The following is a 24470-nucleotide window of genomic DNA, read 5'->3' as shown; positions in this document are numbered from 1 at the left end:
TGGAGGCTTCAAGCCATTTTTTGCTGTCACTGAGACCATAAGTTGAAGCAACTTCTGCACACATGCTGATGCATTTAAAGATGGAGCTGCTGAACATTCGTGAGCAGTACAGTGAAGGGAAATACCCAGTGGGCCTTCTTGTGCACCCATTATGCGAAGAAGAATAAGGCATGTTCAGGGTACCTGTTTATTTCCCCATGCCAAACTTGCTTGCTGCACACGCACACACACACATACACACACACCCACACCCACACACGCGCACACACACGCACGCACAAACACACACACGCGCACACACACACACACACACACACACACACACACACACGCGCACACACACACACACACACACACACACACACACACACACACACACACACACACACACACACACACACACACACACACACACACACACACACACACACACACACACACGCGCACACACACACACGCACACACACACACACAGACAAAGAGAGAGAGGTGGCACGGAGCATTGCCTTCAGTGCCGCAGTCCAGCTGATACCCACTGCCATGGCACGGCTGCTTGCGTGCTATTAAAATAGTCCTTGAAAATCTCCCTCGTTGCAGCTACACTGCGACTGTAGTTATGGCCCACCGGAGGCGCCAATTCAAGCATGGCTTGGGTGTCCTTCCCGCCACTGGCCCTCAGTCACGTTACCGTAGCAGTTTTCTGAGTCCGCATAGTTTGGTGCCATGTAAGCTGTATCTTCACTCAGAAAATTGTGCAGCACACATGCAGCCATTACCACATAATCTGCATTCTCGGGGAGCAGGTTAATCACTCGGCGAAAAATGCGAAGCCTCGAGGCCATCACCCCGAATACGTTTTCAATACACCTCCTGAAATAAAAAGAATTTTGATACAAGTACATTGTACTTGTGATCTCGAGAGGTACATCAAATTAGGTGAACAATTTCTGCCGCCAGGCCAGTGATGACACCCACGCCGTGAATCAATGTAGCACTGCAACAAACCTTGCACGACTGAGCCGATAGTTGAATATCCGTTTGCCTTGGTCTAGGCCTCTACCTAGGCAAGGCCAAAGAAAGTCGGGGCGAAGCTGCAACGCTTCGCCCCCTATAAAAACGTGGGGTGCCACCGTTGAAGTCTCTCGTAAGCATTTTGGTGCCGGGAGACCGAGGAGGCCGCGCTCCAAGAATTTCCCTAGCCTTGAGGCTCCGAGTGTTCCGCCATCGCTCTGCCGCCCATAGGCCCCAGGATAAACTTCAGGATAAACTTCAGATTGCTGTAAGCTATAGCCATAAGTACTATAGAGTACGTGCCCTGGAATGAAGAATGGTTAATATTGAGAAAATGGTGATTTACAAACAAAAAAAGGGTCGATGTGTACATTACCTTATAGTTGAAGTATAGGCTGCCTGAATTTGGTGGGGCCTGGATCTGCACGTGTTTCCCATCCACGGCGCCTACACATTGCGGGAAGTTCCATTTTTCAAAATATGCTTCGGCTACCTTCTGCCAATCGGAAGTAGTTGGCACCTGTGCTGGGAACGAAGCAGACATAAAGGCATTTTTAGTGTAAGATGAGCAGCAGTGCAAACCAAAAAGCGGTATGTAAAGAGAAGTGCCATCCTGCAGTTATTTAACGTCCTTGTCTTTAGTTCGTCCTATTCATCTGTAGCATGAACAGACAAGCAGAGCAACCATATACACTTCAATAAAATCTTAATGCCTCAAGCAACAGATCACATACAGCTTATTCTTTCTTTTTGAAAGGGGGGAGGCATGTAAGCTTAGGAACCATTCACTAAACACTCCGAATCAAAGGGTGCATACCACACATATAATTCTGGTATCTTTACAGTATATAACTATATGCACGTTGGTGGGAAGACTGCATGAGCTTGCTCTTGAGCTCTTGTAGCATATGCGATACTTTTTGAGACTTCACACTCTCAACACTATCCGCATGCTTCCTATTTTGTCTTCAGTTTGTATTTAAACAGACGGGTGCCTTTGAATATATTACAATGGACATTCATGATATGCAGTTCTCTCTTTGCTCTCTTGCAATTTGCCCTTCCTCATTGTCATTTACAATGTGCACATAGAGTGGACAGTGTCTAATTTACACGATTCTCATTGCTAAACTGTTCTTAAAAACAAAGCTCTTAGAATATGCAGTGATGATGAATAAGAAATCATTATGTATACGAATTTATCCCTGTAGTGTTTTTGCAATATGTAGGCTACCTACATCACATATGGGGAGAAAAAGACTACTGTAATGTATGGGACCATTTAACATCCCAAAGCGACATTGGCTATGAGGGACGCCGTAGTGAAGGGCTCGGGATTAATTTCGACCGGTTTAATGCGCACTGCCATCGAACAGTACGCGGGCGCCTAGCGTTTCACCTCCATCTAAACGTTCTCTTCTTGCCAACAACATACCTTGAGACAAATGGGCTGAAGAATTTCCCACAACACCTTGCAAGTCTCGCGGATAATAATATCAGCTGTTGAGATGCGCACTCTGAATGCCAGGGCGACATCTTGAATTTGCATCCCCGATGCCATGTACCTGGAAGGAAGCTCAGAAGTAATGTCAGCTTGGCGTACTCGGATCACCGATTTATCAATGAAATGCGGCGACCTATCTGAAAAAAAAATTATAGGGTTTTACGTGCCAAAACACTTTCTGATTATGCGGCACGCCGTAGTGGAGGACTCCGGAAATTTCGACCACCTGGGGGTCTTTAACGTGCACCTAAATCTAAGTACACGGGTACTTGACAGTAACCTTCAGACTGACGCCATATTCCTGGATTTTGCAAAAGCATTTGACACAATTCCTCATAAACGTTTGCTGCTAAAATTGTCTCAGTTAAATTTACACCCCGACGTACTAAAATGGATAGAAGCATTCTTGACTAACCGCTCTCAGTTTGTTCGTGTTAATAACCATTATTCTAGCCGACTCCCCGTAATATCAGGCGTCCCCCAGGGATCCGTCTTGGGACCACTTCTTTTTTTAATTTACATTAACGATCTACCAACGCATGTATTATGTAACATTCGCATGTTTGCAGATGATTGTGTAATCTACCGCAAAGCTACTAACACATCTGACCACACACTCATCCAGAACGATCTCAATAATGTACAAGAATGGTGTAATCGCTGGCTAATGAACCGAAATCCTAACAAATGTAAACTCGTGTCTTTCACTCGCAGCCGTAACCCCCACACATTTACCTATTCCATTGCTGATGTTCCAATAGAATCAGTCCAATCATTCAAATACCTCGGTGTCATCCTATCTTGTGATCTGTCCTGGCGCTTGCACGCTACTAACATCATCTCAGCTGCTAATAGATCACTGGGATTTCTTAGACGACATCTGCGTCATACCCCACAACAAGTAAAAGCGTTAGCCTATAAATCATTTGTAAGATCGAAACTTGAATATGCATCTCCCATCTGGAATCCGCGTCAGATTTATATCATAAATGCACTTGAGGCTGTGCAAAATCGCGCTACTAGGTTCATTCAATCTTCATATTCATACGATATCAGCATTTCATCGATGAAAGCGCAATCTGGCTTGGAAACACTTTCTTTCCGTCGACAGGTTGCCACCCTCTCTCTCTTCCGTTCAATTTTTTTCAGCTCCCTAAATCACCCACCGTACATCACGCCCCCTTCATACATATCTCATCGCACCGGTCATCCGCTTCAAGTTGCACGCGCACGTGCCCGGACCACCACTTTTCAAGCATCATTTTTTATTCGAGCATCAAGGGACTGGAATGGCCTTCCACACGCCATCGCAGCCATTACAAGCCCATCTGCCTTTACTGAAGCTGTTGTCACCCATATATCAAAAATGAACACCTGTTTCTAATGTTTACTTTATTAACCACCCCTTATGTAATACCCCTCTAATGGGGTTTTTAAGGTAATAAAGTGAAGTGAAGTGAAGTGAAGTTTTCGCATTTCGCCCCCATCAAAATGCGGCTGCCGTGCCCAGGATTTGATCCCGCGACCTCGTGCTCAGCAGCCAAACACCATAGCCACTGAGCAACCATGGCGAGTCGACCTACCTGAGAGTCATGGCAAGTCGCGCGCGTGATGGTATAGGTTCCCGCACAACGAAGGGCTTCGTAAGCGGCCCTTCAACGAGCGCATGGAGCTCCTCAAACTTTTTTGCCGACATATTATAGTACTTCTGAAAATACTCCGTGTCGGCGTTCATGAGCAGCGGCATCTGCACGAAAATATTGCAAAGTACCAGCAACACGATAACTATTTCGGTGCAAACACAACTCACCGCGGTGTGGAACTCGGATTCCGCCTTCCGATTCTCCCAGATGGGTGTCACCCACCAACGCCGTGGAACCAGGAGTTCGAGCAAAGCCTTCCGTTTATTTAAAAGGCAGTACTCCTCGAGAAAAAGGAGATGTGTGTAGGTATTGTCATGCGGCGCACATAAATCCAACTCCATCTCAGTCTCCGTCCACACGCCAGCATCCATTATGGCAGAGTACTGAGCCACTCGCGAGGTTGTGCGCCGCATATGCGCATCTTTTTACTAAAACAACGCAAAAGATAAAAAGTAAGCATGATTTAGATACTTAAAGCGCAGGATATGTATGTATAAAATAAACATTCGAGAGGCAGGGACAAAGCAACGCTTATATTGGTAGTCGCGAACTACCGAAACTGGCTGAAGGTCCCGCTTTTTTTGCCAGCAACATTGCTATTCGCAGCGGCGGAAAACGCGCGGCGGCATTGCATGTGAAACAAAACCTCGCCAAAAGCTTCGCAGCGCCGCGCCGCTGCCCGCTCCATTCGCTCAATCGCCTGCATGTGAAACACGCTAAGGTCGAGCATCCGCCGTCTGTTCTCCAGTGTCACGTAGGGGGGCAGGAGGCAAAGCGCGCGCTGGGGGAGGGGAGAAGAGGGGTATATGCGCAGGTGTTTCGCCGGCGCGTGCCCCTTCGCCCCATGGATTCCGCTCGACGTGAGCACCAGCGAGAGCTTGCCCATGAGCGGCAGCGCCAACATCGCGCCAATCCCGAGCTTCGAGATAGATAAGCGCAAGCAAAGGGCCAGCGGAGGGAAGCTGCTAGCGCCGGTGGACGCAAGCCAAACCCCACTTTCAAGAAAAGACAACCGAAGCCAAGCGCAAGCATCGACAAGCTAACCCCCAGCTTCGAGTGTAAGAGGCCGAGCAGCGACGTCGAAGCAGCGAGACTCCTCGCATGGAGGCTGCCAATGGATGGTTCAAAAATGACTTCTTCGACCGTGAGTGCGCCCACAAGGGCATGGCTTGTGATAGACTGCGACGTGATCACGACCTCACGCTACTGTAGCGTGTGCGTAGTTGGGAGCCGAACCTCGAATCTAGCAAAACGACGACAACGAGACAAACGACTTTCACGAAAATCGTTCTAAACACGAGTTCCATCTTGAGAAAACGACCAACAGTTTCGCTGATTTGAGAGGTTTCACTGTGTAAAACTGGCTGTGATGGCGTGTTCCTCGGGTGTGAGTGACTAAACTGAGGCACAGCCTCATTTACTGGAAAGACGAAGTCATTTTTCCCTAAAACAAACCTAATATTCGTTGCAAGAAAAAGAAAAGTCAACACTAAACAGCACACAGAAAGTACATAAAAACAAAAGTACAACTAGCCACGCTAGTCCTCGCGAGAAGTTCAAACGACTCTCGGTCTAGAACAAATAAGGAAAAGCGCAATCATCGAGTCTTATTTACTCGCGCAGTGCATTACCTGCATGCACTGGTACTTGTGTTGACGGCGGTAGTGATGTGGCGGGTAGTAACACACGAGGTACGAGGCCGCACGGTATAGCCAGCCCCGGGCGTCAGAGTCCAAGGCTGTCGGAGCCGAAAGACGACCAAGTGTAACCGCTATAATTGAGCGGCGCGCGTACTGGTTCTTTGGCTCGCGGTTCCGCCGTCGCGCCTCTCACCAGCGTCGCTCCGGGCATCTAGTCACCCCAGGTGACGTCTGTGGTCACGCTAGTCCTGACCAGGAGCTCAGGATTAGCGCCAGGAGCAGGAACGCCGACAGCAGCATGTGCTGCAGATAAGCGCAAGCAAAGCCCTAGCCCTAAGCTCGGCGGATCTCTCCAGGGACAGCGTGCGTCATCCTGGTTCTGTTGAGGCTCTCGGGTTCGGGCCTGGACCCCGACGACCCCGACCTCGACACTAGCGATCTTGGAACCCCCGTCTGCGCGCGATCTCTTCCCCGATCGTTCCAGTCTGTGCCATTCTCTTTTCTCCTTCCTCGTAGCTGTGGTTTCGCGGCCACCACTGATTGGTGGATCCTCTTTCTCCGTCGTCCGGCCATTCATGCTATCGCCTACCAACATCGGCTTCCCTGTCGGCCACTCGATGGTGTTTGGTGCCGCTCCTCCGTAGTATTTTGTCGCTCTCTACTCCCTCATATGAAAGAGTCCCACCCGCGATAAGTCTTAAAACGGGGTACAGAGCGAGGGGTATAACGGGACATGTAAAATAAAGTGATAAAGCGACACCTGTACAATAAACACAGACAGTAAAAAGGGTAGACCAGTTACGCTTGTAGACTACTAAAAAAATCTGCGTCTACATTCTAAGAGCCTTTAATGTGTTCTACTTTAAAAGAGTGCTCTTGTAGGACTAGGCCCTACCGCAGGACCCTACTGTTTAGATCTTTAGAGTGGGATAAATACATCATGGGTTGGTGATCCGTTTGAATTATAAATGGAGTGCCATAAAGAAAAATATGAAATTTCTCGACTGCCCACACTAGTGCCAGGCATTCGCGCTCAATGGCGGAGTACCGAGTTTCACGAAGAACCAGCTGTATACTTGCACAGCTAATAGGGTGTAGTACCCCGTCGTGCGGTTGCATGATCACAGCTCCTATGCCTTTGTCAAACGCATCAGAGCGGAGTAGGAATTCCTTTGTGAGGTCCGCCGCCTTGACGCTAGGTTTAGAAGCCAGCACGCGCTTGACCTCTGCAAACGCGGCTTCTTGTTCCGGGTTCCAAATCGCGCGGTTACATTCTTGTTTCCTAGTCATTTCGACCAATGGCTGCGCCTTCTCGGCGTAGTGTGGGATCATATCTCGGTGGTATCCCGCTAGTCCTAAAAATGACCGTACTTGTTTCTTGGGTTCGCGTTAAGGAGATTTCAAAATCTTCTCTACCATACCTTCCACCGGTCGAATCACTCAACCTCCTAATGTGTGTCCTCAGAAGGTGATGGGCTGGGCTCTAATTTGACACTTTCGGGGCTTAACTGTGAAACCAGCAGCCCGTATTCTGTCGAACAGTTAGTTGTTCGAGCGTCGGAAGGTGTTCGTTCCAGGTAAGAGTGGCAATGAGTACATCGTCTATATAATGTACGACATTGCGAATACCTAATAACAGAGCCGTCATAAGCCATGTGAGAATGACCGTCTTGATACCGAACGGCATGCGGTGAAAATGGTAATGGGTCGACTTTGTCGAAAACGCGGTCTTATCTCGGGAACTTTCTTCCAGTGCCACTTGCCACTATCCTATTGTCAAATCAAGCTTGGAAAAGCACCTTTGTATTCCTACTTCGGCAAACATCATGTCTGTTCTCGGAATGGGTTCGGCGTCCGACACGAGAACGCTGTTTACGCGACGGAAATCGATGCAAGCCCGATAGCTGTTATCCGGTTTCTTAACAAGGATCAGAGTTGAATTGTAAGGGGACTGTGATCGTTCGATCACACCTAATTTGAGCATTTCATTCACCTTTTTTTCAACAACGCCTCGCATGGCGAAAGACAAGGGATATCCAGGTGTTTTGATTGGCTCTGATGTTGTCAGTTCGAGTCGAAATTATAACCACTTTGTTTTCGCAGAAACTTCTGAAAAGATATTCTTATAGAATTCCAGCAATTCTACCTGCAAGTTCTGTGTCTCATTCAATTCCTTTAACTTCTGGACAGCTTCAATATCGGGTCCCTTGGATTGCTGAGGCTGGGAATATGGTTACTCGTTTTCTCTTCTTCGACCACAATAGATATCGACGCTTGGACTCTCTCTAACGCTTTGCGTTCTTGGTAACGTTTCAACATATTGATGCGAAACAACTTCCTGCTGTTGCCAAGGTCCAACAAATAGTCGAAATCGTTCTTCTTTCCCGTGACAACGAAAGGAAACTTCCAGTACATCAACAATATTATGTTTTGTTAAGAGCAGTAGCAATGCTCGCTCCCCAACCTTCATCTGTCACCAGTACGTATCCGTGAGTGGTCTTGGCTTCCTCGTCGAGCTCATCCTTAATCCACATCTCCTTCAGCACGCTCAATGGTGCTCTTGCCTGATGACCATATATCAATTCAACGGATGAGAACCCGAGACTCGTCTGCGGCATCTCTCTGTATGCGAAGAGAAGGGGAGCAAGGTATACGCGCCGTGCACGCCGACGGACGCGCCACTGGTGGCGGCCTTGCGCAGAACACGCGGGAGAGGAGCCTGGCGCGCGCCGTAGTTTGTTGTGTCGTTGATCGTGCTTCTCTGTCTTATTCACGTTTTCAGAGCAAGATGGGCAGCACCATTCGCACGTGTGGGGTGGCCAAAGCTACAGGGAATGTCGAAGAAGAATTGTTCCAGGGTGGGGGGCTCAAATACCGGTGAAAACGTGCTGGCGATACAGTTCTAATCATTCCGGCGAAGCGTCATCAGCGGGAGCAACGGTAGCAAAAATGGATCGCCGCTTCGAAGGGAAATTTCTTGTTCTCATCCTTTCCTTTGCCTCGTCGGTGTTTTTTTCCCCTCGATCATAGTTAGACGCGTGAGCAACGAAGTTCGTCTGCAGTGCAGCATGAGGTTTAAAGGCATTTCGCTAAAGTTCGGAATGCTGTTCGCCGCTTATATTGTTTTCCGCTTATTTACCGCGTTGCGCTAGCTAGGCAGCACGACTGCACGAGCGCATTGCGTTGTATCTTAAACCTACTGAAGTTTGCAAGAACTGAAATTGTTGGTTTCATGTGGCGCGGTAAATCCTCGCATCAGCTGTCGCGCACTTCATGTTTTTACATCTATTTTATGCATGGCTTCGCACATGTTTAACTGTTGCTAGTTGCTCCATGCATAACTCTTGTTGATTCTTTCGAGCTGCGAAGTTTTCAGCCTGCCTTGTTCGTAAAGGGTAGAAATCACGCTGTGTCTTATCGGTATGATACCAAGGAAGTGCTTCTTTAACAGCTTTATTCTTTTCGCCCGAGGGCATCTTAGATATTGCTTGCGTTTTTGGAAATGTGTTTAGAAAATAGGTAGTTCAGGGCGAGAATTGCTAATAGCTGCTGCATATGGTATTTTTGTTCCATTTCTCGCTGAAAAGTTCGCGTCCCGTTTGGGAAGTCATCACACCTCGATGCTGCCTGAGCAAACTTAACACGCCGAGTGATTTGTTTGTTTCACAACGTAGTTTCTTCTTGCATGTGAGTTTTGTACTCAACTGAATTCTTTCTTATACTTACGCAGCAGACGACTAAACCGGGCCTTGCCGCCAGCGCTCATCTACTTTTACTGGCGCTGCTCTGCCTTTAAATAAATCATATGGCACCTCTCTCTAGTTATATAAAAAAGTACTGAAACGCTAGTGAGTCTTTAGCTTTGTACGTTTCCAAGCAGCTCCCTTGGGTAATTTAAAATTGCACAAACTGCAGCGGGAATGGTAGTTCATCGGCGTATGCAGCAGAATTGCATCGGCGGTGAAGCACTAACACGTGCTTTTATTAACCCGTGTGTTTGGTGACTTCGTTGGCTAGCGTACGCGTTTCCATCAATAAATTGGCAATTACTCTTCTTGAGGCGACTTCTACTGCACTTATTCGGCGATGTCGCATGCATTCATCGGCAGAAAAATCACAACGGCATATGCAGAGATTGCACCGTGGGGATTTGTTTGATATAAGTCTGCATAACGACAGGTGTTTATCGTTCAGGTACAGAAGCAGCATTGCGGCAAGGGTAGAATAAAAAGAAAGCCATCGAGAGATCGCATCACTAAATAAAATTTATCGGCTAGTGAACATGAGCTCTACCTCATGTAAATGGGTTTCATGGCGTTGGTCTGCGGGACACACCTTGCACGTATGTGGACCATGTTGTCCCAAACAACGGTAACATCGTGTTCATACCCGCTCGCACAGAGGTCAGCATCTTCCCTACAGCTATCACCACGGAAGAAGCAGCCTGGCACCCGAACAAAGGAGAAATCGCAGCTGCGAACTTCAGCCATCCTTGCTGCAAAGGGTTGTCGTCTGCTACTGCTCCCGCGTGTACTGTTGGAAGCGTCCGCTAGGTGGCTTTCAGTGGCGCCTCTACAGGCGGTGCACGAGGCGTATAGGTCCCACATCTTCGGCTGCTCTTGACTTAGCTTGCAGCATTCCCTTTAGTGTGCGGTTTAACCGTTTTACGAAACCGTTGCACATTAGATGGTAGGGAGCAGAATGGAGGTGTTTGATAGCAAGCATTCCATTCACTTCTTTCATTAAAGAAGACGAAAAACAAGAAGCCTTATCGTACAGGATTTCTCGTGGGAATCCGATCCAGAGAACATTTCCAGTAAACCTTCATATACTGTAGCTAAATCAATAGCCGGTAGTACTACAGCGTAAGGGTACCGCGTGGCGAAGTCAATCAATGTTAAGATATAACGGCTCGCTTTACTAGAAGTTGGCGACAAAGGACCTATGATGTCCACTGCCACTCGCTCGAACGGTGTATCGATGTGCGGCAAGCGACCGACGGGAGCTTTGACTAATTTACCTTTGGGAAACGTCCTTAGGCAGCAGTCGGAAGATCGAACATATCTTTTGATATCTACTTGAACGCCGGGCCAGAGAATCCACCAAGTACTTTCTCTGTAGTCTTCTTAATTTCTCCTTGTCCGGACAATGGATTTTCATGCGCGAGTACCAAAACTTAGGTACGGAGTTTCTTTGGGACCACCGTTTGTTGCACCGTATTCCCGGAACAAAACTGGTAACCACGACGCACGACCCTTTTATCCATGTAAAACGACTGTGCCGTTTATCCCACGCGAAGAAACGTTTTCCCACCTTCTTCCTACAGACTTCTAAACTAGCATCTTGTTCTTTTGGAACACCTGCCTTGATAGTTGAAGTAAGTCCGAGACACTCGTGCACTGCTCCGTCGCAACTTTCGCTCCCACCACAACTGGGTTATGGTGCTCTTATCTATAGACCCTCCTACTTCCAGAGAGCTTGCTGGTGTTGCTAGGAGGCTTCCAGGCTCGGTCGGGATCTTTCGGGTCCTGTTATCTGGTAACATTCCCGACTATTAGATCGTACAGTGGGGTTCTGTAATATTTCACGACGTCAAGACCTAAAAACTTTGGCGAAGAGATTTAAACCTTTGCTTCTGCACTTCAATGGAACTTCTACCAGCGAGCAGCAGTGTTGTCTTGGTGCCGATCACCGCATTATCTGGGAACAGAGACCAGCGTACGACGAGGCTATTGCTGTGCGTGTCACGTTGTACGGATACCGTTTTTACATGGACTTCCCCTGGTAAAACAGGCGACTCGTAGACTCCCGTCGGTTGATTCGGATACACTTCTGTCGCGTCTTCCTTGCGAAATTTCGACTTCATTTCTTGCGTTGAACTTCGACAGGTGAGGAAAGACAAGCCGATGCTTCTTTTGCATTGCCACCTTTCCATTTTCCACACTGTACGTCATGTCCCGTATTTCGACAGTATCCGCAATAGGGCTGGTTGATCCTTACGCGGCAATCTGGTGCTTTGGGTCCTGATTTGCCGCAAAGTATTTGATGCTGGACCTCACCGTTTGACCACCGTCTTTTCCTTTGCTTTCATCTTGTTTCTACCGGAAAACAAGCAGGTTTTATTGTCGCTGGGCTTCCATGAAGCGGTCAGCCGCTTCTCTGATTCTCTCAACCGTCTAGCAGTTCCGCTCCCGAAGAAACAGTGAAAGACGACTATGGCAGTTATTCAAAAGCTGTTCGGCGACTTAGGTCCCGAACCACGTCAAAACATGTACCTCGGACGCTAATCTATACCCATCTATCGAAAAAAAACTGAAAATACTAGTAGCGTACTGCTTGGCTGTCTCATTGTCGTAGGGCTTGCTGCGACGAAAATTTTCTCTATAGACTTCGGCAGTACAACGAAAGTGCTGGAGCAATGCCATTATTACCTTATCGCAGTCCATCGACTCCTCAGGCGACAAGCGGCCAAACACCTTCAACGCTTCCCCATCCATATTCCTGACCTGTGGCGACAGGCTCGAATCTCTTTAGAAAAGCGTCTAAGTCGTCTCGATTCTAATTAAACACTGGAATTAAGTTGTGAGGGTTTACAAAAAATGTACCACTTTCTTTTCCGATTCGCGCGTAGGAGTTGCCAATTCTTTGCAACCTCCTGCCTCGGGTAACTTAAGGCGTAGCTCTAAGCTCTAAGCCTTGCTTGGTTGCCTCGCGCTGCGCGAGCCGTTCTTCACGTGCTTTGGTAGCCTCCTCCTGCGCCCTGTAAACTTTCTCATCTACCCACTTTCTCGATTCCGCGCCCTGCAAATCTATGCGCTCGCCCAACACCGCCAGCTCTGACAAACTGATCGCGGTGACTACACGGTGACGCAAACTGGAACAAGTGGCCTTGTCTTGGCCTGTCACGGACGACAGTTTTGTGATGGCAGGTTCCTGGGGCGTAAGTTTTCAAACTGAGGCACACCCTAAGTTCAGCAAAGACTAAGCCATATTTCCCCCCCCCCCAAAAAAAACTTAATATTTATTGCAAGAAAACGAAAAAGAAGAGAACACTAAAGAGCACAGGGAAAGTACATACAAAACAAAAGTTCAAATAGTCACGCTAGTCCTCGCGAGAATTTCAAGTGACTCTCGGCCTAGAACAAACAAAGAGAAACTCAATAATCGAAAGGCTTATTTACTCGGGCAGTGCGTTGCCAGCATGCACTCATAGTTGCGTTGACAGCGGTAGTGATGTAGCGGGCAGTTGTTCCGCAGTGGCACCTCTCGCCAGCGTCGCTCGGGGCCTCGGGTCACACCCAGGTGTCCTCTACTCTCCGCGCGTCGGCTGAGGACCAACACCAGTAACTCACAATTAGCGCCAGGAGCCGGAACGCCGACAGTAGCAGGTGCAGCAGAAATAGCCGAGCCGTACGCTCGGCAGAACTCTTCAGGGACAGCCACAGTCATCCTGGTTATGTTGAGGCTCTCGAGTTCAAGCCTGGACACCAACGACCGGGACCTAGACACTAGCGATCTTCGAACCCCTGTCTCCAAGCGATCTCTTCCCCGAGCGTTCCAGTCTGTCTCCTTCTGTCTTCTTCTTCCTGGTACCCGTGGTTTCACGCCTACCATTGATTGGCTGATCCCCTTTCTCCCTCGTCCGACCGCTCGTGCTTCCCTGTGATCGTCTTCCTTGTGGGCCACTCGATGGTGTTTGGAGCTGCCGCTCCTCCGCAGTGTTTTGTCGATCTCCACTCACTCATTACACTGACTTTACTTCTTTTTCTGTTTGGTCTTGCCGCTTATTCCACTCTCCACCCGTCGATCACTAAAGTCACGTGGTTGTTTTGCACCACTCGACTAGATGCTGTGTGTTTTTCAAGGCCACTGTGCAACAATTCACTTAGCCTAGGGCTTTAGCCTGAATAACACCGTTCTCCATCGCTATGTTTTTGGGCTGCGAAGCACGAACTCGCGGGATCGAATTCCGCGCGCGGTGGCCGCATTTTGATAGGATCGAAATGCTTAAATACCGGTATACTAAGATTCAGGTGCACGTTAAAGAACCCCTCGTGGTCCAAATTTCCGGCGTGCCTCATTATCAGATCGTCCTTTTAGCACGTAAAACTCCGTTATTTTAATAAAGCCGAGCGTCTGAATAGAAAGGCGTAGATATCGGAGCGGCTGAGTTTGTTTGCGTTAATGTGAACAAATTGCTTCCGTTTCTTGCGGCTTCCCGGCCAATAAATACTTCAAGGTGGCTTTGAGGTAGATCAAGGGCGGAAGTGATGTATTTACTCTGCATGGATCTCGGTTAATCGCCATCGCCGTGATAACAAGCGGTCAAGCGTGTTCCGCAGAATTCAGTTCTGCCACGAATGCTCACGAAGTAGAAAATTTAGCGATAACGTAGAGTAAGCGTTTTTTTTTTCTGTGGTGGAAAAGCTATGCTATTTGTGTTCTCTTGAATCGTGTGTTATTTGGAAGCTTACAATCTGAAGGAATGCGCAGAATTGGGCTGTCATCATCCATAATCAAAATATATTAGCGAGGTAGGTGCCCTCTACACCCTGCTCTTACTTTCAGTGTTTTATTGCCACTTACACACGTCTACAAACGCGCAACTGCTCGGTGAATAATTCAGGTCACGTAGCCTATAATGTAGTGTTCCGAAACGCGTACGTTTTCTAAAATCTACTTGACAGTCATACCGAGAATTTTAGGAAACGTTTTTGTCTCGCTTTTAGAGCGTAGTTCTTAATGGTCCGTCCCTGCGGCGCGCATTGATGGCGGCGGCGTAACCGAGCTACACGTTCACAACAGCGAAAGATAAACGAGCAATCGTGAAGCGTCAGAGTGGAAACGCGAGCAGCGAACAGCGCAGACGAGTGAGAGAGGCCCCTTCAGTGATGTGCGTGCAGGAAATTGATTTCATGCAGACACGCCAGACCGCTAGTTTCGTACTATCCTCTGCTCCCGTCAGCTCTCGCTCGCGTTTGTTTGGTTTGGTCTCGTTCGCGCTTGTTTCAGTTGTCATGGTTTGCGATTGTGTTGTAATCTGATTGTATGTACGATGCGAATTGTGTAGTACTTTCTGGAAGCCAAGCACAACCAGCGATTACACTGGAGCCCCTGCATCATTGGTAGTTTTGCAGATATTTGATACATTCCCCAGGACGGGTGTCAAACTGACAGGAGGTGACAGGGGTAAAAGAATTTTCTTAGAACTCTCACGCCCTGACACCTTCGCACCTCTCCTGGGGAGTGTGGCAAATATGTGAACACTACCAAAGATAATGGGAGTGACCCGGCGAATGCGCCATGAGTAACATCGTTACCAACGAGTAAGCTCTTTATGTTACACCCCTTTTAGGTTTTTTTTCACATTCTACTCAATTTGATAAAAACACCACAAGATTGCTTACGTTTACATCGATCAAGTAAAAGCAGGCGTAACGGGGACCGTGTCAATGACCTGTGCACTGCTACTTATGAGGGGGTGACGAATGCGCCGGGAATAACCTCGTTGCCAACGAGTAAGCTATTTGACCCTTGGCTCTCTCTCTCATGTCTTTTACTTACTTTTTCTCCTCCTTTTTTGAACTGCCTGCTAGGGGGCCAAGCATTGATGGCACGCTTCGCATGGGCTCCTGCATAGTTAAGGAAATTTTCCGAATACTTGCATTTACTCATCGAAACTGTGGCATCTGCGGAACCAGCAAGGGAAGTGGAACCGGAGGATATCACGTTTGTGAGTGGTGCGTGGAACTACCGTCATTTCTTTCCATTTGAAGGTTTCAAGCCACGTAATCCTACACGAGTAAGCGCACGGCCGAGCTCGCGTGATCCGTAGCGCGTGATCCGTGGCCCTTGAGCACCGGTGAGCCACCGCTCGCTCACCTTGAAGGCGACTCGGCGCTGTCAATGATAATCGATGACTAACGTATCCGACATAGCAATAACTGCACGATAACTGAGCCAGGAAATCAGCGTCATTGAGATGCATGTCGAGCCGCCACAAGAGCGGCAACAACTGGAAGCAGAGGGAACGTATGACGACAGCAGCGCAAAGGCGATAAACATCTAGGAAAAATGGCACACATCGGAGGCGGAAAGACGGAGACGACTCAGGAAAGACGACTCAGGCGCCTCTAAAATCCACAGCCGAGGAAGGAGACCAACAATGTGCGCAGCACGCCGAAACAAGAAAACCTACTGCGGGAAACACGTCACAAATAGAAAAGCGAGATTTCCGCCTTTGCCAATGGACGACACGAAGAACATCTGCCAACGGGAGGCAGGATTACAACTCTACAAGTGGGCAATGGTGGCAGTGACGAATGCCAATGGCGAAGCTAGCAATTTTTCCCAAGAAGACTTCTATGACAACATCCGGATTCAAGTGCAACATGTTGAGAATATAATAATTACAAGTGCACCAAAGTTATAGTGTACAAAATGCTCCTCAAGGTCACGAGCATCAAACTCGGACAGTGCGTTTACGAAGTTGAAGCAAATGTCAGAACACCAGACAGCATCAGCAACGGCATGATCTGCAAGAACTCGCCCTGCACGAGCGAAGAACTACTACAAAGGCCACGAGTATCCGCAAGATACACGGTTCTCGCAGCGCGCAGGCTGGGAAGATCTTCAACAACGCTTATCTATTACGATAGACCGCACTCCCATACAACACCATTTATAAATTCTGTGACTACCGCAGGAGACCATACAGAAAATCCGTGCAATACTGCAGAGCCTGCGGACAGGTAGGACACCATCACGATGCCTGCCCGGAACCCCTTACAACTTTTGCTATATATGCGGGATGAAAAATTAACCAGAAGGCCATGACTGTGAACTCCGGTGTAAAATCTGTCAAGAACCCCATGAGAGAGCAGGAAAGGAGTGCCGACATAAACTCAAACCAAATACACCGCCGTACAAGACCGGAGTCCAATGGGAAAAAGATATCCAAGAGCAGCAATGCAGATGCAACTCGAATTCAGGATCTGACTTCCCGGAACTAATCGAATGAAGCAGTAGCTCACTAAACAGTACACGAAGGTTCAGAAGGAACTCCAAATGACGAGGTCGCAAAGCTAACGCCAGATGCCGGTCAACGTCGCGGTCTGGATCACGTACGCCCAACCCACAAAAACGAGTCACGTATGCACTGCAAACATCACTTACATCGCGTACTTAGAGACCCTGCAGGAAAAAACACGAGTACAAGAACCAACGGAAGCCAGCTTGAACTGCGATCAGAACTCCAAAACCAGCAAGCCCTCACTGATATGGTCATACAAAGGTGCAAAGAACAAGTGGAGCCTCATAACCTAAAGCAATGAGAAGCATACCACCTCCCCTTACGGAAGAGCCAATAAAGAAATTTGCTATTGTGGAATTCGAAAGCAGATACAGGAGGCCTTGATCACTTTTGCAAAGGTGATAACATAACAGCTTCAGCAACACATCATCGCGCAGCTGGCCTCTATCCATGGTAACCTCCAAGAGCTCAGCCACTCCATGTCCTATGCCAACCAGAACAACGTAACGAAAGCCACAGCTCAAAAGCTACTCTACAACACCGACACGGCTCGCAAGAAAGCATGTAAACATCTCCACAACGTGGCCAGACCAGAATTCATCACCCGGGCGAAAACAGCGATATCGAACAAGATGGCGAGTAGCACCGAGAAGAGATTTCCAAAACTTACAATGAAGCTGTGGCAATAGAAGTGTGGAACAAACCTCCAGAAACTGGCCAAACAGGAACAACAAGATATCATTGCTATCCAAGAAACTTGTCACAGGACTCTCCGCGTACAGGGTTGTGATACACGCACGGATCACAACGAACAGCTATTTTGACGAAGTAAAATCTCGCCACGCAAGATCACGCAATCCAGGGCACAACCGTAGAACACACTTTAGTGGAAGTGCAACCTGAGAAAAGGATGCACCAAAGTCTGTACGTCCTTCGCTTATGTAGTCCACCCGGAGGTCGAATATGCGACCTTGGAAACTTCATCATGGAAGGCAGCAGCCTCTCTAAAGGCCACTTACTCGTAATAATGGGGGATTTTAATGCCCCATACACACAGCATAGGGTTACCAGAACACGACCAAGAAAGGAGCGTGAGTGAAGAATACGGCATAACAGAATATCCTCACCCTCTGGAATAATCCTAAACTAACGACTCGAATATGCAACAGTGTATCCAGGGACACAAATCGTGATCTTAACTTTACGACAAAAATCTCCATGACTGAATAGACACGACTCGAAGGAAACCTCGGTAGCAATCACCATATCCTGCAGCTTGAAATCCGCCGCCATGAGAACCCGAGCAGAATTGAAACAGAAAGGCTGACGGACTGCAAAACCTTTTAAGAAAATCACACTGAAGAAGAAGCAGACTGAAGAGATCCAACTACAAGGGACACGCCGGCAGTCGACTCTCACCTCCTACATCTTTGGGATGCCAGAAGAGGACTACTGAGGCGGTGGAAGAAGTTGAAAGCATGTCCGCAAATGGAAGAAACGGATCGCCCACATAACAAAGCAAGCAGAAGAATACGGGGATCAACTCAGTAGTCAGAACTGGTATAAGCTGTGCGACCAACGTCAAGGCATGCTCAGTACAAAAATGACCTGGCATATACTGCGTGCCTTTCCAGCTACCACCAAAACCAAGTCCCAACAAATGCGTGACCCCAGGAAAATCATTCACTCCCATCCAGGAAATGAGAAAGAAACTTTGGAAGAAACCAAGCGTAAACATGCAGGGGACAGCGCCCCCAAGGGGACCGATTCCTGACCGTACAAAGGTGAATCAAACCTCACCCTCGACAGACCTTTCACGCTTCCTGAACTCCTTGCCACCCTTGCCAAATAGAACAGTAACACATTGATAGAAAACGACAAGGTGACCAGCAGGATCCTACGAAATCTCCCAGACAAGGTCATAAATCGACTCCTCGACTACACGAATAACTGCTGGAGAAAAGGAAAGCTCCGGGCAGTATGAAAGCACGCAAAAGCCACTATGATGTCATAACCCAACAAGCCACTATAAATCAGCAACCTACGGCCCATCTACCTTACTTCCTGCGCCTGAAAGCTTCTCGAGCACATAGTTCACGGTCGTCTCACTACATATCTCGTAGGCTCGGGACTCATGCCTGACACTATGCTTGGCTTCCGACAGTTCCTCTCAGCACTATATATACTCCTACAGCTAAAGGAATGCCTCTGGGACTACCTTGAACGCCACAAAAACTGATCTGTTGACAATAGATGTAAAAGGAACTTTCGATAATCTGAAGCACTGAAGCTGCGGAATCCGGACCTACCAAGAGGTACCGACTTTCTCAAAGATCGCACGAATTCGGTGGGTTTCGACAACATTCGAAGCGACAAATTCGAAAAGTCCAACAAAGGCAGTTCCCAGCGCTCAGTCATTTCTCGTTTGCTGTTCAATATCGCCATGATTAAGCTCCCGCAACAACTCGATGACATCGAAGGCTCAAACCGTGCAATATACGCGGACGATATAACGTTGCGGGCAAAAGCATCCACAAGCGCCAAACAAACTACCGTCCAAGACACAATTGATCAGATAATACCTCTAAAAATGCGGTCTCCAGTGTGCCTTCGCAAAATCAGAGCTACTCACACTCAAGGCAAGCACCCGGGGAAGACTACCAGCCCACGTCGCCGTAGATCCCAACATCCCACTCAATGGAACTGATACCCCTTAGGTTGGTTCCCATCGCGTCCTTGGCCTCACAATACATAAAGGCGGTTTAGCCAGAGCTGCACTTGCCAAGCTTCAGAAGACCCTAACACAAGTCATTCATCTCGTTAGGCGCATAACCGCCCAAAGAAGAGTACTTCAAAAGCAAGAGACCATTCAAATAACCCAAGCCCTCTTTATAAGCCGCATCACATGTGGCAGTCCGTGTCTACTCCTCAAGAAAGCTGAGAATGAAAAACCCCACATCATCATCAGACAAGCAATCAAGAGCGCAGTTGGACTTCCGAGTACGAACTCAGCCACAACACTCCTCAAACCTGGCTTCTATAACACCTGGGAAGAAATGAGCGAAGCGCACAGAGCCCACCAACTAGAACGCCTTAAGCTGACTCAAACACGCAGAGCAGTAATTTGCATACAGCGAAAAATTCATAGCGGGCTCAGACGCGAAAGCCCCATTACTGTAACTTCCCAGAAACCGTATGTCAGTTGCTCCAATACCTCGCAACATGCATGAAACATACCACAAAGACAGATGACAAGCAAGAGTTTGATCGCTAAGCAAGAAGTGCTTGAATAACCCCAAAATGAGGTATACAGATGCGGTAAAGTACCCAGGTAAAAGAGCCTAAGCGATTAGCGTGACGAAGACTCAAGGAAATGAGGTAGTCATTGTCACCATACCGGCCAGAACTCCCAAAACAGTGGAGGAAATGGCCATTGTCCTTGGCGTCCCCACATGCAAGGACACAGCAATCATCTTGAGCAACTCACAAACCACTCGTAGAAACCTACAAAAAGGCTGAATCTCTGCCGCAGCAGTGAAGATTCGAGAAGATAACAAGACGTCAACAACTCCCCGAAACCTACGTCGCATTGACTCCAGGCCACGGACACCTGGCAGGAAACGAAGCACGACATGATGCCATCCGAGTGCATACCAGCCGGGATTTCCTGCTGCACAGGCTCCGGAAAGCGACGAGAATGGATGACATTCCCATCAACTACGCCATAATATTGCAACACTATCGACCGGAAAGAAGACAATATCCACTACCACATTCAAAATTAAACGAGTAAGAAGCAACCGCCCTCCTCGGACTACAAACGAATACGTATGCCCATGAAATTATCATGGAGTGCACCTCACCAAAATCTCCTGCCTATGCGGATATCGTGATGTACCAAACAACCTACAACACATGCTGCTCGTGTGCACGCACCGCGCGAAAAAGAACCAGTGGGAAGCTTGAGAACCAGTACAAGCTATCGAGGAAACGTGGGAGGCAATGTTAACGGCACGGAGCCTGGAGGATAAGCGAAACCTGGTGGACCGCGCCAAGGCCGCGAGATTAGTCAACGGCTTTCTGGACTGAGAGAACTGCGAACGTAGGGGGAGCAATACTTTCTCATTTTTTCACACAATGAACGTTTATTCCTCCTAATCCTTTACCCCCTTTTCCCCTCCCTTTCTCACCCTGCTTTTTTGTCTTTTCATTCTTGTTGGGTCTTTTTCTCTAACTGCCTAAGTATATAAAGAATTTAGTGGATGGAATGATAGCCTCGCTGTAGTACAATTGGTAGTGCAACGCTCGACGCAGCTTGTGGGTTCGGCTCCCCACGGCAGCGTAACGTTTTGTCCACTTTCATTGTCCTTCATTATTTCCTCATTTCAATTTGAACAACAGCTAATTTTTCCCGTGCTTCCATGGCTTTATTGTCAATGGGCTGTATATGGTCCGAATGACCCAAAATCAAGCTTCTCGTTTTTCCTTGTTCTCTTGTATATATACCGTAACAGGCGCGTTCGTCTCAGTAAAGGGGGTACGGCGTCTGGAAGAGGGCCACTAACACAACAAGGCCGCCACAGCCCGAAAAACCGACAGAGCGAGACACACACGAACGTCAACTTCTTTCTCTGTGCTGGCACAGAACTGGTGCCGAAGGGCTCCGGTACAACACTCCCCGGGTAGAAAAGAGCCAACCTGGCGACCTAGGCAGAAGACAGCACAGGCGGTTCGTACACGCTTCAAGCCATGCGACATGAACTGTTACGTGCCCTCCGAAACGACTGTCGGGAGCTGGCTCAACCGGCTCGATGGCATAGTTTACGGGCGGCGTTTGCTCTAGGACTTTGTAAGGACCGTTATATTTCGACAAGAGCTTGGTAGAAAGGCCGCGAGTGGTGTATGGAACTCATAGCCAAACCAGCATTCCGGGGGAATAGTGGGCAGTAGATGCAGAGGCGTCATGGCGAGATTTTTGACGACACTGGTCTTGCGTGGTAAACGAACGCGTCAGTTGACGGCATTCTTCTGCATAAGCAGCCGCTTCAGAAATAGTTTTCGCTTCAGAAACGTCAGGTCGGTATGGCAGAATTGTTTCAATGCAGTATGGTGGTTCACGTCCATAGAGAAGAAAGGTGAGAAACCAGTGGTAGCTTGGGTGGCAGAGTTATAAGCGTAGGTATAAATGGAAGTACCCAGTGCCATTTAGTGGTATCGTCGGATACGCACATCGCGAGCATGTCGGCAAGGGTACGATTGAAGCGTTCCGTCATGCCGTTAGTTTGAGGACGGTAGGCTGAGGCTGTGCGTAGTACAATCTGACATTCCTTTAGGAGGGCTTTGATGACGTATGAGAGAAACACGCGGCGACGGTCGCTTAGCAATTCACGTGGTGGACCATGTCGCAGAATGACATGATGAAGAAGGAAGTGCGCAACGTCTTTCGCGGTGGCGGTTTGCAGCGCCGGTGTTTCAGCATACCGTGTGAGGTGGTCAAGGGCGACAATGACCCACTGGTGGCCGTCAGGAGTGTTCGGAAGGGGACCGAAAAGATCGACTTAAACGCGGTGAAACGGTGGGGTAGGGCAAGGCAATGGCTGTAGAGGACCGGCGGTGCTGGGTGTCTTGCGGCACTGCCACGTAGGGCATAACCGAACATACGGGTGAACGCAGCGATACGTACCGCGCCAGTAGTACCTTAGGCGAAGACGGGAGTACGTCCTGAATGTGCCAGCGTGGCCACATTGGGGGTCATCGCGCTAAACGCTGCAAATGTCCGACGCAGATGACGAGGAATAAGAAGGAACCAGCTGCGGCCGTCCGTTAATTGCGACTCTACAACAAGCCTTCGCGAACGACAAAGTGTGGAGCTTGACGACGAAGGGTGTGTGAGGGCGAGTCAAGCGAAGATTGAGATATATGGTTAAGCCGCGAAGCGATCCAAGGGTCTTTGCGCTGTTCCGTCGTCATGTCAGTGATGATAAGGGGTGCTGAAACACAGGTGGAAGTGTTTGAGCAGACAGGTTCTAAAGGTAGAGGCAAACCGGAGACGGTGTCAGCGTCCGAGTGTTTTCTTGCAGGGCGATAAATGACACGAATATCACATTCTTGAAGGCGTAAAGTCCAGCGAGCGAGGAGTCCAGTGGGATCTTTCAACAACGATAACCAACACGGGGCATGGTGGTCGGTGACAACGTCAAACTGACGACTGTAAAAGTAAGTACAAAATAACCGATTGCCCAAACATTGGTCAAGCATACCTTTTCAGTTACGGAGTAATTGGACTATGCCTTTGTTAGTGTACGGCTGGCATATGCCACAATATGCTCGTCACAGCCAGGCTTGCGTTGGGCGAGTACGGCACCAAGTCCGATACCACTAGCGTCCATGTGGATTTCAATAGGTGCGGTAGGATCAAAGTGACGCACTATTGGAGGGGATGTGAGGAGTCGGCGAAGCGTTGTAAATGACTCATCACACTCGGGATTCCAAGTCGAGAGGTCAGTGCCGCAGGCAAGAAGCTGCGTCAAGGGGGCGATAATGGAGGCGAAATTGCAGATGAAACGCCGGAAATACGAGCACAAGCCGATGAAGCTACGGAGCTCCTTTAGAGTGGAGGGTTTGGGTTAATTGGCAACCGCACGAAGCTTCGCAGGATCCGGTGAGATGCTTTATTTAGGGACTACGTGGCGCAAGATTGTAAGTTTACGGTGACCAGAATGACATTCTTTCAAGTTTAGCTGTAATCCTGCGGCAGTGAGGCACTCGAGAACTTGTTCAAGACGAGTGATGCGAGAGGAAATAGCTGCAGAAAATACTACTATATCGTCTAGGTAGCACAGACAGGTCTGCCATTTGAATCCTCTGAGAATAGAGCCCATCATCCTCTCGAAAGTTGAAGGTGTGCTGCAAAGGCCGATAGGTATCACAATAAATTCTTATAAACCGTCAGGGGAGACAAAAGCCGTCCTTGGGCGGTTGGATTCAGCCATGGACACTTGCCAGTAGCCCGAGGCAGATCCGGCGGCCAAAAATATTCGGCTCCTTGAAGGCAAACCAGGGCGTCGTCAGTACGCGGTAGCAGGTAGACATCCTTGCGCGTAATCTTTAGTCGGCGGTAGTCGATGCAAAACCTGATCGAACCATCTTTTTTTACGCACCAACACGGCTGGAGAAGCACAGGGAGTGTGGGATTCTTGTGTCACACCAAGTTTCAGCATATCGTAGACAGGTCGCTGATAACGTGGCGTTCGGTCGGTGATACCCGGCAGGGACGCTGGCGCGGTAGAGCATGTTCACCAGTGTCAATACGGTGAACAACAGACGTGCGCCTCAAGGGAGGTTGGTTGACGTCAAAAGACGCACGAAAACGTTTCAAAGCAAACAAGGGCGTCGTCAATACGCGGTAGCAGGTAGACATCCTTACGCGTAATCTTTAGTCGGCGGTAATCGACGCAAACGCTGATTGAACCATCTTTTTTACGCACCAACACGACTGGGGAAGCACAGGGGCTGTGGGATTCTTGAACCATGCCACGTTTCAGGATATCGCCGACGTGGTCGCTGATAACGTGGCGTTCGATCAGTGATACCCGGTCGGTAGCGCATTTCCAATGGCTAGTAGGTATAACGGGGCCTGG

At 48.6% G+C, this 24470-nt stretch overlaps 1 pseudogene; it reads right to left on the bottom strand.

Moving 5' to 3' along the window:
- Positions 1–508: 508 nt before the first annotated feature.
- LOC142570710 (uncharacterized) overlaps positions 509–24470 on the bottom strand; it is a 52789-nt pseudogene continuing 28827 nt past the window's right edge.

The sequence above is a fragment of the Dermacentor variabilis genome, chromosome 2 (genome assembly GCF_050947875.1).
Source record: "Dermacentor variabilis isolate Ectoservices chromosome 2, ASM5094787v1, whole genome shotgun sequence".
Taxonomy (NCBI): Eukaryota; Metazoa; Arthropoda; class Arachnida; order Ixodida; family Ixodidae; genus Dermacentor; species Dermacentor variabilis.
The sequence above is the reverse complement of the archived record's forward strand: the minus strand, read 5'-3'. Positions and strand labels throughout refer to the sequence as shown.